Source organism: Epinephelus moara, chromosome 6 (assembly GCF_006386435.1).
Source record: "Epinephelus moara isolate mb chromosome 6, YSFRI_EMoa_1.0, whole genome shotgun sequence".
Classification (NCBI taxonomy): Eukaryota; Metazoa; Chordata; class Actinopteri; order Perciformes; family Serranidae; genus Epinephelus; species Epinephelus moara.
Window position 1 is genome coordinate 40,089,712 of NC_065511.1, and position 10,782 is coordinate 40,100,493.

General features: G+C 40.2%; 1 protein-coding gene across 3 annotated transcripts in view; it reads left to right on the forward strand.

Moving 5' to 3' along the window:
• The window catches only part of LOC126391427 (methyltransferase-like protein 27), a 37,963-nt gene that overhangs the window by 18,684 nt on the left and 8,497 nt on the right, over nt 1–10,782 (forward strand). Inside the window, exon 1 of one of the 3 annotated variants that reach the window (XM_050046193.1) lies at nt 8,292–8,448. The exons of 1 other annotated variant lie outside the window; for it this stretch is intronic. The gene's annotated coding sequence lies outside the window, so the exon portion shown is untranslated. Of the gene's footprint in view, nt 1–8,291; nt 8,449–10,782 lie in introns of those variants that run through there. One more of the 3 variants, XM_050046191.1, reaches the window with a different exon arrangement.

The window sequence follows — 10,782 nt, forward strand, 5'->3', positions numbered from 1 at the left end:
TTTATTTTAATGTATTTCTCTTGTAAAGCACATTGAATTGCCTTGTGTATGAATGGTGCTATATAAATAAAATTGCCTTGCCTTGCCTTGCCTTACTTCACAGTGATTGGCTGTCATCAATACTGCCAGTAATATGCTCTATATATATTATCACTACATGGTACTATATTTCAGATTATGGAGAAATTCCATTGTTAATTGAGAAAAGAAGATCTATACAATCAGCACAGTTTCAAGGTAGACACCCAAGATGAGTGTCAGCATTTCAGTATCTGACCAAATGTCTCCCCCTCTGTTCCTGAGATATGAATAATGGTCAGTAAGTGTTTTATGCAGAACATTATGATGTCACAGTGAAGCTGACCTTTGAACTTTTGGATATAAAATGTTATTACTTAATTATTTTATTCTATGAGACATTTGTGTAAAGTTCTGTCAGAATTAGCATATGAATTCTTGAGTTATGGCAAAGGAAAATTTTGTGAGGTCACACTGACCTTGACCTTTGATCACAACATTCTAATCAGTTTATTCTTCAGTCCAAGTGGAGGCTTGTGTCAAATTTAAAGAAATTCCCACAAGGCATTCCAGAGCATGTGAGCGGAGCGGAGCGGGTGAAAATTTCCACTCCTCACTCGCAGACCTGTCACTTTGCGTCACTCGTCCGCTCTGCTTGGTTCTGCGCATTCTTCGCTCCACTCTGGTCCACTCCATCATAAATTTTATCNGCATGTGAGCGGAGCGGAGCGGAGCGGGTGAAAATTTCCACTCCTCACTCGCAGACCTGTCACTTTGCGCCACTCGTCCGCTCTGCTTGGTTCTGCGCATTCTTCGCTCCACTCTGGTCCACTCCATCATAAATTTTATCCCGCTCCACTTGCTCACCACTCCGCTCAAAAAAACTGCGTCGTACTACCCTAACCTGTAATCTTCNCGAGAGATAAGGCTCCGCTCCACCTTTTAAAAACAATAGCCGCTCCTTGCTCAACACAAAATCCTTCCGCTCCCCGCTCCGCTCCGCTCACATGCTCTGAGGCATTCCAATCATATCACATTCACGAGAATGAGACAGACAAGGTTGCAGTGACCTTGAGCTTTGACCTATGAATACCAAAACGTACTCAATGTTTTTTTTGTTCATATGATGTAGAATTAAATGTTCAAACAACAGTGAAATGTTAAATTGACATACAATTCCTGTCAGATAAGGGTCATGTGACACATTTGTTTTGTGTCTGATGGACTCAGAACTTTTATGTTACTGTATTGTACTAAACTAAAAGTTTTGAGTGCAAGCTGTTTCCAAAAAAACAATTGAGCTGAGTGAGCGAATTGGAGTTTACAGACTGGTGAGCTGATTTCCTCATCCTGATGAGTGACTCACAGCCACGTGCCACCACCATCCAACACCAACCACAAAAAGCACCACTAACACTTGCAACATAGACATAAGAGCATAAATTTAGCACAAATTTAGAGGAGCTAACAGAGAGGTGTCTGGAGATGGCTGTTCCTAACAGTGTCCGTTTTGAGAACTTACATCAACAGGATATGTTGATAAGTTGTTTAACTACAGGAAACCAAATCGGTTGGTAGATTTCCTGAATGCCCACTTCACTGGCAGTCATGAGGATACTTGTGTTCTGGTCGCTAAACTGGTGAGCAAAACACTTTTCACTTTAACCTCAGTGGTCCTGGAAGATGAAACCACACTGTAGGGTCATGTTACATTATCATTTCATGAAGGAAAGGAAGTATCGCCTGCACACTCACTCCATGCCACAGAAGGTTTGGATCCTACTTGATATATTTGAAAAGTTGAAACCACACTTCATTTCATACATGGTGCGCAGTAATAGACTAACAAGCTCTGTGATGGCAGGTGTGGTTAACCATCTAAGGCAGTGGTCCCTACACAATTTCTTTAAGGGACACCTGACTAAGTGACATATTTTATGGATATTTCATATGATCTTTAATGCATAACAATAACAGTAAAGAGCAACTGATAAACTGGACAGTTAACCCAAACAGTGGACACAATAACTGCAGGAAGTTGCAGGAAACATTAGAATATTGCATCAGAGATGATATTTTTCAGAACTTTTCATACAATTCTCTATCTGTATTATGTTTTTTTTTTATTTATTTATTTTTTTTATTTTAACAATTAATCTTAATAGGCTTCTTTTTATATAAATTTGGTGGGATTTTTTCTCCCCGATGCTTGGCCTTTGTTCTATCAGCTTTTTGGTTGTTCTGACGCCCTGTGAAGCTTTAGTGGCCCCTGGTGGGGGTCAGAACCCCCATTGGGAACCAGTGATCTAAGCCACTCAGGGTGGTAAAACAATCGACAATAGAAAATTTCGAAATCTTAAATACATGTTCAGAAACTGAGTCTAAAACACCCTTCTAAGTAATTAGTTATGTCAAATTCCAATCAGGAAAAAGATCCCAGTGGGAGAAAAATATAAATATAGAAGAATAAAAATAAAATGTGTCAGGGTCTAAGAAACATAAATACATATATATGCAGGGAGAGTCATCATGATAACCACCATTATTTATTCTAGAGAAAATGTTTGATTTCATACTCTATTCAGACATCTACGCTACGTTACGCTGATCTTGGAACCAGATGGAGCTCCTGTGTTCTGCTTTGCTGGTTTGTAGTGTTTTTTGTGTTCTTCCTATGAATGCTATGTGTTCTTCACGTACACTGCTTTTGATTGCTTTGCACCTGCATGATGTACATTTACTCCCCCTCAACTCAGATTTGTCACTGTCTTATCTTGTTGATGAGGGCTGATGGGCGACCTTTGTTTTTTATGTGTGCTAACTGTGCCATCCTCATCCTCCTTGACCATCATCATTCTCCTCGACCTCAGTGCTGCATTCGATACAGTAGACCATAATATATTAATAGATGGCACTGGAATTAATGGCACTGCTCTGAACTGGTTCACATCCTACCTCAACAACAGAACCTTCTCTGTAAACACAGGCACAATCTCCTCTCCCCCAGCTACTCTCTCCTGCGGGGTCCCACAAGGTTCAATCCTAGGTCCCATTCTTTTCTCCATCTACATGCTTCCCCTCGGTCAAATCATTCAAAAATATGACATCTCTTTCCACTGCTATGCTGATGACACCCAGCTCTATCTTCCCCTCAAACCAAACGACCAATCCAAACTCACCAATATCTTCAACTGCATCAATGAAATAAAGTCCTGGATGGCAGTAAACTTCCTTCAACTAAATGAAGCTAAATCCGAAATTATTCTCTTTGGCCCCTCTGACAACATTAACCTGATATCCAACAGTACTTGGTAACCTGCCCACTCTTATCAAACCTCACGTCAAAAACCTCGGTGTCATTTTCGATTCTGCACTCAAGTTTGATAAACAGGTCAACTCAGTAGTCACAGCCAGTTTTTTCCAACTTCGCACCATCACAAAAATCAAACCATTCCTCAGTTTCAAGGACCTAGAAAAAGTCATCCATACTTTCATTTCCACCCGCTTGGACTACTGCAACTCTCTTTACACTGGAATTAATCAGTCATCTCTCTCTCTCTCTACAAGTAGTACAAAACGTTGCAGCCAGACTTTTGACAGGTACCCGAAAGAGAGACCACATCACCCCTGTTCTAGCCTCTCTCTACTGGCTGCCAGTGCAGTACCGTATTGATTTTAAACTTCTTTTATTCACATACAAAGCCCTGAATGGAGTGGCCCCTTCCTACATGACAGAACTTTTAACCCCATACTCCACCTCCAGACCCCTCAGGTCGGCTAACCTAGGGCTTTTAGTTGTTCCACGCACTTATTCTAAACTCAGGGATGACCGTGCCTTTGTGGTCGCAGTCCCCAGACTCTGGAACAGCACCCCCCCTCTGTCAGACTTGCCCCCTCCATCGACTCTTTTAAATCAAGGCTAAAAACATTCCTTTTTTCTAAAGCTTTTGAGTCCTCCTGATTTTTCCTATGTGTTTATTTGTGCCTTGATCTATGTTGGTTGCTGTTTTTGTTCAGTTTATTATTTTACTTCACTTGTATCTCTTTTATTCATTTTTAACTGTGCAGCACTTTTGGTCAACTTGGGTTGTTTTTAAATGTGCTTTATAAATAAATTTGACTTGACTTGACTAAATATCCATGATCACGAACAGTAAGATATTGGTCGCGTTTCCCAGTTAAGAGCAATCTTAAGACTTAAGAGCACAGTTAAGAACGTCTTTGGTAAGAAGGGTCGCTAAGATACGAGTGTTTCCCAGATGCCTTCTTAATGCCCTTCTTAGGATCGCTCTTAAGATCGCTCTTTAAGAAGCTCTTAACAGGAGCGAAATTGCATCGGGTTGCCCTCCGGATGTGTGGAGACACTAGTTGATGAGGCGTTATATCTCAGCACGGGGCAGCCGGTACTTCATTTGGACAGCCCGGTCTGACAGCACATCGAGTGGGCTGAAGTGCTGATACACGAATGCATTTACATATATGGTTTGGCTTCGCACACGGCAACGCTGTTGGTTAGCAGCGAGAATATGCTGTAAAGCAGCCATGGTATCTCACACGTGTGATGTGGCAATGCCTTTATGTAGAGTAGTGGGTGGAGTGTCGCTTGATGAGGTTCTAGCTGAGCTCAATTACACCTGTCAGTTGCCTGATATCTGAAAGTCGCAGGTTTGGAGGGTGGACGTGTTTCTGAGTGATGATAGCCATGATGATTCATTTTATTTGTGTGCCTGATGTGCACAGCACATACAGGAACACACTTGTTATTCCTCATACTTATTTTTCGTCTTATTATTATTTTTCTTGATCCGGGAAACACGGACATTATCTTATCTTACTGTGACATCAGATCTCACCTGTCTGACAGGATATTCCTGATCAAATGGAGACATTTACAAACAAAGGTTTGGAACCATTCCTGATTCAATCAGTGGAGAGAGAAATGAGGGATGATGTTAAATAAATATTCCTCCTACTGAGACAGAGATGATAAATAATTGGACTGATCGCAGAACAACTATTACTGATCTCTCAGTGGAAGCTGATGTCCTAATTCACACTGGTGGTGAACTGTTAACCTGCAGTAATAAAGTAGTTATAAAACGACACATCTGAGCAATGACCACAGATGAGCAAACATCTCAGAATCAGAATCGGTTTTATTGCCAAGTAGGTTTTCACATACAAGGAATTTGGCTTGGTGCATTGGTGCATAACAAAGAATATAAAATACATAAAAGTATAATAGAGTAATTAGGAGCATGTGTATAAAAAGGAAATACTATAAATATATAAGTATGTCTGAAGCATTCATTGGTTATCCGAAACTAAACAAACCAGAAAACCAAGTCAGGTCATTATAGGGGCCAACCCTGAGGGCATAGGCGTTCCTAGCCCTTTTTTTGCACCCCTAAATTGAAACCCAGCACCCCTAAAATTTGAGAGATTTTTTTACTGTATGTCCTTTTAACAAGCTAGAAAAGTGTCAAAACCATACAGTACTTGGTTGAAACGTAATATTTTAACAACAAAAATAGAGCAACCCCCACCCCCCTGCCTCAAAAATGGTTTGACCCACCCCATCCCTCCCACCTTTCCCTGACTCGGGCTCTGAGCGCTCTATCTGCACAGAGCAATGCGCTGCCTTCCAGAGTGGGTGATATGCAGTAGTGGTGTAAGTACCTGGCCTAAACCAGGATATGTGGCACATTTCTTCTACCACTCAATACCAACACATTATTATCATTACCAGTCCTCATTTTTGCTGCATTTAATCGTAGGTCACTGTTAATTTTTTTATTTTTTTTTTCAAGTTCAAGTTCACTTTATTATTGTCCCGGATGGGCAATTTGGGTTGCAGTAGGCATAGAAATGACAAAACCACACATAGAACATGCAACAGACAAAAAAATGCAAAAAAATAAAAAATAAAAAAAGAATGTGTATATATATATATATATATGTATAGGAGTTCATATATGACTACACAATGAGTAGACAAGCCACGACAATGACATATTCAATCAATGCTGTCATCCAAAATGACATCACCTCCTATCCCTATTCTTAAAACAAAAATAAAAATAAAGGTAAAATACCATGTCTGGTCTATTATCTTCTGTATGTGTGTGCTCCCACGTCCACATACCTAACAGTGACTTCTTCCTTCTGCTGACATAATTCAGGGCTCGAATAGAGACCGGGATGAAGGAGTTTTTATACCTGTTCCTTGTAGCTGTAGGAACACACAGGCGCAGACCAGAAGGCAACATCTTATACTCTGTGTTAAGGGGATGGTCGTTCTGGCAGCGAATACATGTAGCTTTGTTTAGCACCTGCGAGTTAAAAATTTGATTGAGATTGTTGAACTGCACTCCCACGATCTTACTAGCCACCTTTGCAATTTTGTCAAGGGCATTTTTCTCTTTGATTCCCAGGTTACCATACCAGCAAACAATAGAAAATGATAACACTGATTCAATGAATGCTCTATAGAACAGAGACATCAGGGTTTTATCAATTTGAAATTTGGCAAGTTTTCTCAAACAAAACAGTCTTTGCTGGCCTTTCTTACACAGCACTTCAGTATTGCAGTCAAATTTCAGCTTATTATCGATCAGAGTGCCCAGATATTTATAGTTGTTAACAAACTGCCACTGCATCACCCTTGACAACACTGCACTGTGTAGCTGTGGGAGATCTCCTAAAATTGATACGCATGTCTTTAGTTTTAGTGACATTCAGTTGTAAAAAAGCATTATCACACCATGAAACAAAATCGTTGACAACTGGACCATGACAGACTTCATCATCCCCAAGGAGGCTGACAATAACTGAATCATCAGCAAACTTAACGATATGTCTGTCGGCATGGCGGCTACGACAATCATTTGTGTACAAAATATATAAAAGGGGAGAAAGTACACAACCTTGGGGCGAGCCAGTGGAGGAAGTAAGTGTGTCAGACAATTTACCATTTACCTTAACTCTCTGAGTTCTATTTGTAAGGAAGTCAAGGACCCAGCCAGCAAAGCTTGGATCTAAGCTAAAGTTGCTAACTAGCTTCTCAACAAGCATATGTGGCTGGATAGTGTTAAAGGCTGACGAGAAGTCAACAAAAAGCAGCCTAGCGTGGTTCTTGCTCCCTTCCAGGTGTTTGATGATAGTAGCATCTTTTTTTTTTTTTTTTAAAGATATTTTTTAGCCTTTAATTGACAGGACAGCTTAAGTGTGAAGGGGGGAGAGAGAGAGGGAAGGACATGCAGCAAAGGGCCACAGGCTGGAGTCAAACCCAGGCCGCTGCGGCAACAGCCTTGTACATGGGGCGCCTGCTCTACCACTAAGCCACCGACACCCCTGATAGTAGCATCTTGAACACCCCTCTCATTTCTATATGCAAATTGGAGAGGGTCCAGGCAGCATTCAGTCTTAGTGAGGAGCTCTGCTTTCACTAGTTTTTCAAATGCCTTCATGACCAACGAGGTCAAAGCAACAGGCCTGAAATCACTGAGAGCTCTGGGTTGGTTACATTTTTCAACAGGTACTACAGTGGACTGCTTCCACAAGGATGGTACCTTCTGTTGAGTAATTGATGATTTAAAAATATAATTAAAAATATAGCCCAGCTGCTCTGCACAGACTAAAAGCAACCGACTATGTAGTTTATCTGGACCTGGGCTTTTTTTAGGTTTACAACTTTTGAAGCATCTGATTACACTATGTTCATCGAATGAGGGATTGAATGAAGGGGATGACAGAAAACAACTTCAAGTGTTTCAAATCTGACAAAGAACTCATTAAGATCCTGTGCTAACTGAAAGTCAGATTTATAGCCACTGAGCACTACATTTCTCCTACTAGAATCCTGAAGACCTACAATTGTTTTCATGCTGTCCCAGGCACCACCTACGTTATTTACTCTAATTTGGGTTTCAATTTTACCCTTATACTTCCTCTTACCAGCCCTGATTTCCCTGATTTTTGTCAGTTCATGCATTTCCGAGATGTTCCCGTCTCTAAAAGCCTTCCTCTTTTTATGCAATAACATTTTAAGAGATCTGGATACCCATGGTTTACTATTTGGAAAAACTGTAACAATTTTTTTTTATGGTTTAGTCACAGACTTTCCCAAAAAGTGTTGTGCTTTTCTTTCACAAATGTGGGAATGAAATTGCGTTGAAATGTACAAAACAGTTAAATTTATCTTGCCTGGCCGGGCAGCTCTCTGGGTGCTCAGCAGCCCTAAACCTCTGATCCTAGAATCGCCCCTGCCTGAGGGTTACAAGAATAAGAGAGAGAAGAGGACCATACATTTTCCTGTGTGCGCAGCTTCAGCCAATCAAAAGTCAGCAGCTCAGTTCTCCTCCTCCAGATCTAACTGTTGAATCTCTGTCTGAAACTTCACATTGGTTTTTCACTTGGATTCATCTGCAGGTGAGTAGAAGCTGTTTTAATGCTGTTTTAATATTCAGGTTTGATTCATGTATTCTTGTTTTTACTTATAGGAATTAAAACTACTAATAAAGCTGCAAGTGGCACTCCCAGATACAAGACATTTCTCTGCCAACAGACGGAAGCAGCTCAATTGCAAAATCACTGCTGCAAGCAGCAGCGAGCTTGAGCAAAACTTGAGCTGGTTTCATTTTTGTCTAAAGTAGTCACACACTTGTTTAATTATTACAGTTCAAGGCAAGGCAGCTTTATTTATATATCACATTTCATATTGCAGGGCAATTCAAAGTTCTTTTCAGAGCAATAAATTATAGAACATAATAAGGATACAGATTCACAATAAAAGATTAAAGAGAAAATATATGAAAGGTAAAATTAATAATTTAATAATTTACAGTTTTAAACAAAAATCACCATTAAAAATGGCAAACATGCAGACAAGAGGTGCAAAGATAAAAAGATTATTTAAAATGCTTAAAGTGAAGTTCAAATATATGTTGCACTTTCGGACCTGTGTGTAATTGACAAGCAAGAGTGAAAACACTGAATTTCCCCTCAGGGGGATTAGTAAAGTAAATAAAAAACTAAAAAAAAACTAATTACAGGGTGGAGCAGGCAGTGGTAAAAGTGAAGTTATTTCCTCATTCTGATGAGTGACTCACAGCCAAAAAAATAAATAAATAAAGCACCACCAAGGCTTGTAAAATAGACATAAGAGCCCAAATGTAGCAAAGATTTAGTGAGGCTGACAGAGAGGTGACTGGAGGTATGCATGCCTAACCACCAAAGTTTCTTGCTTGACTCTTAGTTATAAGAGAGGGGGATTTAAGGTGAGAGCTGACACTCGGTCTTTCTTTCTGTGGCCCAGAGACAATTATGTCGATCTTATCTCGGTTGAGTTGGAGAAAATTTTGATGCATCCAATCATTGATTTTCTCAGTACAGTGACTACAGGTCTATAATCACCTGTTGAAAGGGATATGTATATCTGCATGGCTACTTTATTATTTTATATGATTTGGCTGAATGGGATCATACAGAGATAAAACAAGAGAGGTCCCAAAATGGACCCCTGTGGGACGCTATATGTCATGCCATCTGCTCTGACAAAATACTTCCTGTCATGTTCAAATAAACACAGGAAATTTGTGCTCTAGAAAAGGATCAGCGCTCAGTGAATAACCTCCTAAGCCCTATGATAAGCTATTATAGCAAGGCTTAACTATACAGACCAGTGAGCAGTGATAACTAACACGTCTTTTGGGTCATCAGGTGGGAACGTCCTTTCACCAGTGTTTTGTCTAGTTGGTCCCACGACACCTCCAGGAGGCTAGACAGTGATCTCTGGTGCCCCAGAGACACTCCCCTAATGCCAGCTCTCACTGCTCCCCGCACCAACCCAATAACCTCCTTTACCTTACCTTACACATGGCTTCCTCAGCCCAAACAGCACTGCCACCTTCAAGAAACCCAGGCTCCATTTATGCAAGCTCCAGGTTTTATTTATTTTTTTTTTTTATTTATTTAACCCACTTTTAACCAGGTTAGTCCCACTGAGATCAGTGATCTCTTTTTCAAGGGAGACCTGGCCAAGACGGCAGCATAAAAATTACAACACAACAATGAACAGCAAGGACATAAAAAACACAAACATAAGAGATACTCACTAAGATATAAATGATTTAAATACCTACAGGCATCGACAAGTACCAACCAATTCATTCACCATTGTACTTATGAGACCTTTAAAACCAGACATAGGGACCAAAACCCTCAGTTTCAATCTTGCAGGCTGTTCCAAGTGAGGGGAGCAGAGACCTTAAAAGATTTCTTTCCCAATTCAGTCCATGCACGTGGGACAGACAATAAAACCAAATCTTGCGATCTCAGACTACAACTACAGTCAGATCTCTGAGCAATCAAAGTGCAAATGTATGATGATAGTTTACTCAGAAAGGCTTTATAAATAAACAAATACCAGTGACTGAGCCTACGCATAGTCAAAGATGGCCACCCAGCCCTGGCGTAAAGAGTACAATGATGAGTGAGGGCTTTACAGTTTGTAACAAACCTCAGAGCACTGTGATATACCTTTACAGTTTGTAACAAACCTCAGAGCACTGTGATATACAGTGGTGTGAAAAAGTGTTTGCCCCCTTCCTGATTTCTTACTTTTTTGCATGTTTTCCGCACTTAAATGTTTCAGATCATCAAACAAATTTAAACATTAGTCAAAGACAACACAAGTAAACACAAAATGCAGTTTTTAAATGAAGGGTTTTATTAATGAGGAAGAAAAAAATCCAAAGCTACATG